Genomic DNA, 6,504 nt, shown 5'->3' on the forward strand with positions numbered 1-6,504 from the left:
GATCTCAGCTCCCCTACCACCTGCCCCATATGCCCCATAGTAGGAGTTTTGCCATTCCCTTGACTTTCAAAATAAAATTGCTCATATAAGGTATTTAGACAAATATAATGATAAAGCAAACTTTTAACAAAATAATAGAATCTGCAATACCTCATTTCCCCCTGTGCAATACCTCATTTCCCCTTGTGCCTCCAGTACTAGTTGATTCAGACTAAAATGGTCAAAGATGAGTCATGTGCGGAATAGGTACAGAAAAAGAAGTTATAAATGATCTGGTCGGGAGACACAACCGTCATTTCCTTCGCGAACGCAATTGCGAGACGCAACCGCAATCCGCCGCAACTGAGACATTTATACCAGTATACCAATCAATCCCTAAACCCTAAACCTAACCATGCGTTCAAAAAAGAAATAAACAATAAGAGAATGAGAAAGAAGCACATTAGTACCGGACATCATGGTTGTATGCCTTCGCTGGGATTCCAAAGTCGGGGTTCTGTCTTCGGGCGTTAATATTTTTAGAGAGAACTAGTATGTATCCCGTGCATTTGCACGAGTAATAATATAAAAAACCGTGAAAAAAATATTACGGTAAAATTTTTATGGGCGGGTCAACACACAATCCGACTCAAGTATCCATTTACTCTCACATATATCCAAATTAACCACAGCTCTCGACCCGGAAATCCAGATACTTTAAAAATTAAGAATCATTATATATATATAGATTAGTTAGTTAAAAAGTTGAACTTATATTGTTAAAATGTCACGTGTTTATCAAATTTTGGGTTGAATTTAAAATATAAAGTGTTATTAGCCTAGTTGGTTAAAATGTTGTACTTGTTTTTGTTAGGTTTCAAGTTCGAACCATACCTATAGAATTTTTAATTTTATTTTTAACCGTTTTAAGTTTATGGGCGGGTCAACCCACAATCCGACCAAAGTATTCATTACTCTCACATATATCCAAATTAACTACATCTCTCGACCTGGCAATCCGGACACTTTAAAAATTAAGCATCATTATATATATATATATATATAAAATGATGATTAGTTAGTTAAAATGTTGAACTTATACTGTTAAAATGTCACGCGTTTATCAAATTTTGGGTTGAATTTAAAATGTAAAGTGTTATTAGCTTAGTTAGTTAAAAAGTTGTACTTATTTTGTTAGGTTGCAAGTTCGAACCATACCTATAGCATTTTTAATTTTATTTTTAACCGTTTTAAGTTTATTGGCGGGTCAACCCACAATCTGACCAAAGTATTCATTTACTCTCACATATATCCAAATTAACTACATCTCTCGACCCGGCAATCCGGACACTTTAAAAATTAAGCATCATTATATATATATAGATTAGTTAGTTAAAAAGTTGAACTTATATCGTTAAAATGTCACGCGTTTATCATATTTTGGGTTGAGTTTAAAATATAAAGTGTTATTAGTCTAGTTGGTTAAAAGGTTGTACTTGTTTTTGTTAGGTTGCAAGTTCGAACCATACCTATAGCATTTTTAATTTCATTTTTAACCGTTTTAAGTTTATGGGCGGGTCAACGCACAATCTGATTCAAGTATTCATTTACTCTCACATATATTCAAATTAATCACAGCTCTCGACCCGGCAATCCGGACACTTTAAAAATTAAGCATCATTATATATATATATATATATATATATATATATATATATATATATATATATATATATATATATATATATATATATATATATATATATAGATGAGGAGAAGAATATGAAGAGAGAGATTATGGAAGAAAGAAAAGAGAAGAAAATGAGAGAAAAGGAAAAAAAATATTAAATAGCAAGGGCATCATGGACTTTTCACAATGCAGCCGGTTGCGTCGGCAATTCCGTATTGCAAAAAAGACAATTTCGTCCCCAAAAAAAATTAGAGTGATCATCCGCGCATAATCACCAGGTTAAATAACCCTATTACGAGTAGGGGTGTTCATCGGTTCGGTTTCGGGTTATTCGAGTTTCTCAATTCGGTTTCTTCGAATTTTTTGCTTTTTTTTGTCAATTCGAAAACCGAACCGAATTCGAATAAATTCTAATTAAACCGAACCGAATTCGAATTTTATATTCGGTTTGAACTTCGAATAATTCGAATTCAAACCGAATTCAATTTTCTTTTATTTTAAACTCAAAATAAAATGTACCAACCAAGAATTGAACCCGAGGTCTATACCATGGTAGGGTACTATTCTACCACTAGACCACTAGTGTTTTGGTTTTATTTTTTTTCTTTTATTATAAATCTTAATTCAAAATATTCTAGTTTGATTATTTTGAACTTATTTTTAAGTTAAGTTTGGAAGAATAAATAATAAAAAATGAATTCGGTTTTCGGTTTGGTTTTCGAGTTGAAACCCAAACTCGAAAACCAATTCGAAAACCGTATTTGAATTCGAATTGGTTTGAAATTCGATTCGAAAACCGAAAATGAAATTCGAATTCGGTTTATTCGAATTCGGTGAATTCGAATTCGGTCGGATATTCGGTTCAGACCAAATATTGAACACCCCTAATTACGAGGGCCATTTCGTCAAATTTTCAAATTTTCCCATAAGAGCTGGATTACTGCATTATATTATTGAGTTTTACATTATTATTATTACAAAAACAAAATGTTCTGCATTTCTTTAGTTACTGAAAATCTGAGAACGTTTTTTTAGATATGTCACGGGATAGGTCAATAATCATTAAAATTATTAATTATTTTTATAAATATATATAAAAATAAATCAATAAAATATATAATAAATACTAATAATATATATATTAAAAAATAATTAATAATATTATATTTTTATATATTTATTATTTTAATTTATAATGTTACATTTTAAAATGATTAATATATTTATATATATTTGAAATAGTCTACATATTATAAAAAATGAGAGTGATTTAATGATAATGAAATTAAATATTATAAAATAAAAAATAAAAAATTATTATATTTTTGTATTATATTTTTAAACTATTAATTATTCTTTTATATATATATATATATATAAATAATTAATTAATTAATTAATAAAATATAATCAATACTAATTATAAATATATATTTAAATATGAAACAAAATAATTAAGTTGCACTATATTTTGAAATATTTAAATAGAAGAATTGATAAATATTTATTATTGTTAAATAAAAATAATAATTAATATTATTGTTTATTAAAAAACAATTATATTATTTTTGAACATAATATTAATAAATAAAGAAGTTAAATAAAATAAAATTAAAAATAATTTATAAAAGTTGAAAAAAAATAAAAAAAAATATTTCAATTAAATATATATATATATATATATATATTTAATTCATTATCTTAACTTGAAAAAAAATACACATAGTGTAATTTAATAATTCTTGCAAACTTTTATAAAAAAAAACACTGTTTACATTTAGTTTTTTTGAAAACAGTTAATATTATGCTCATGCATAGTTCAAAATTAATAGAATTTTTTTTATAGTAGTATTAGTTAGTATTCACCCGTTTGTAAATGAAATTTGAATTTTATTTTTAATTTTATGTTCAATTTCACTTCAACTTTTATGTTTATAAATTTATAAAATTTTAATTTAATTTTTATGTTTATAAAAATAATTTGAATATATATATTTATATATTATTAAGATTTTCATTTGATAGGACTTATTAGAGTAGTTAAATGTCTATATATATATTTTTGTAAAGAGTTCAATTCTAATTAAAAGAATATCTATTCACATTTAATTTTTTCAAACCTCTTCTAATATTTTTGAGACATTGAAATAAATATTGAATATATAAAGTCTTTATTTTCATTAAAGTCCATTTTTGTTTAAATTATATATTTTTAAATTTAATTTATTATGAAATCAATTATTTAATAATATGAGTTATCTAAGAAATTATTTTGTAATTTAGTTTAATATTTATAAAAAAAATTCTGGAAAATCATAAACAAAAAACTATTATGAATAATAAGGAGGTGAGTTACTGCACTTTGTGCCGTGTGCTGTAATTCCTTACATTATTATTTTTTTTACATTATTATTTTTAAGAAAATCAAATCATTATTTTGGTTTGAGTTTATAAAAATTTGAATTTTTTTTAAGAGATGTCACATTTATAGGAAACATAATAATTGAAATAGTGGTAATAATAGTGCAAGAATAGAATCACTACCTCCATTTAAGTGTGTCGTAAATATGTTAAATGTACTCACTATAGTGACGTGAAGAGCAAACAAAAATATATAGAGAAGAATCAACAAAAACTATTAACTATTTTTATAAATATATATATAAAAATAAAATCAATAAAATATAATAAATATCAATAATATATATATATATATATATATATATATATATATATTAAACACAATAATTAATAATACTGTATTTTTTTTACAAATTTATTATTGTAATTTATAACATTACATTTTAAACTGATTAATGTATTTAATATTTTTTATATATATTATAAAGAAACAAGAGTGATTTAATTATAATGAAATTAAATATTATAAAATAAAAAATAAAAATATGTATTTTTATATTAATATTTTACCAGTATTAATTATTTTTATAAATATACAAACAATTAATTAAATCCATAAAATATAATCAATACTAATTATAAATATATATTTAAATATCAACTAAAATAATTAACCGCTATATTTTAAAATATATAATAAAATAGTGGATAAATATTTATTATTATTAAATAAAATTAATAATTAATATTATTGTTATTTTTTATCTAAAAAAAAATTATATTACTTTTGAAAAGTATTATTAAATAAAAAATAATAGTAAATTATTATATATATATATATATCTTAAACTTAACTTCAAACAAAATAAGGACAAAATAATATTTTGTGAATTGAAAATTTCACTTATGAATTTAAATTCCAATTTCATAATAAATAATATTTAATTTTAAAATTTATATTTAAAAAATATAATAAAATAATTTGAATATATATTTTTTATATTATTAATATATTAATTTGACCGAACCTGTTGTGATAACTCAAGTATTAATTTTTTTTTGTTTAAAAGTTCGATTTATATATAAAAAATTATCGATTTAATATGTAATTTTTTAAATTAATTTTTTTTAACATGTTCAACATGTGCTGTAAATGATAATAATATATTTATAAAAAATAAATATTAAAACAATAATTCTAAAATTAAAAAAGTAAAATTATGAAATTGATAATTACACAATCATATTAGTTTAAACTTCTTTATAATTATAATTCAAAATTCAAATTCAAATCGAAATATAATTGACTTCCGTTCTTATCTTGCATGTAATAACATATAACAGAGTAATTTTATAAATAATTACTACTACACGTTTTTTTCTTAAACAAACATAAGGATTGAAATTACTCCACAACTACAATTTTAAACTTAATTCTAAAGTTATCAAAATACATTGTTAATTTTTATGCCTTACAAACTTCTTAATTGAACATGGTATTCTTCTTATATAAAAATTGTGTTTAGTTCCATAAATGTTTTTTTTCCTATGGAAATTTTTTGTTTCACAAACACAATATTATATCAATAGATTGAAAATGATGAGTTATACTTGTCTAAAAATTCATTATCAAACTAAGACAGATCACAAAATTATGATAGGAAAACATCTTATTTGTTAACACAATAATCACTACATCAATATCACTTGATTTTGAACCCAATTACCATCATTATATTAAAAACAAACAAAATAGAAAATAATCAATTATATTTTTTAATAAAAGAAAAAGGGACCAACTTTATAAAAGAAAAAACAAATATTATGACAATTGTAGTGGTGTATCGAAAAAATACAATACTCTCCTAGTTTTTTTGGATTTTATATATCTTTAATAAGTTATTAGGGTCAATTGACCCTAGATTTCTAACCCATGATTACAATTTATAAGATTCTCTTTATGTGTTTTTTTCAATATAAGAAATGAAGAAACTTATTTTCTTAACTTTTTGGTTGAGACAAATATATTATTTAAAAAAAATTACATTAAATTATTTTTACATTATTATTTCTATTCACAATAATAAAAAACCATTCACATAATCTAATTTCATTACAGATATGACTAACTTAGTAAAATGAGTTGATTACCTCCTAAATAAAAAAAAGACAACTAATGTTAATTGGTCAAATTATATAATTTATTTGGATAAATAGTTTTAAAATAAATTCTAAGAATTATTGATCTTCTATCATATAGAATATTTATTTTCATTAAAGTTAATTTTTATTTAAATGATATGTTTTAAAATTTAATTTATTATGAAATCAATTATTTAATAATATAAGTTATCTATAAATTATTTTTAATTTAATTTAATATTTATAAATTTTTCTCTAAAAACAATCCTAACAAAGAAACTATGAATTCATCCATGTTTTAGAACATTTGAAGAACAAAACAAATAAACCAA

Source organism: Impatiens glandulifera, chromosome 1, assembly GCF_907164915.1.
Source record: "Impatiens glandulifera chromosome 1, dImpGla2.1, whole genome shotgun sequence".
Classification (NCBI taxonomy): Eukaryota; Viridiplantae; Streptophyta; class Magnoliopsida; order Ericales; family Balsaminaceae; genus Impatiens; species Impatiens glandulifera.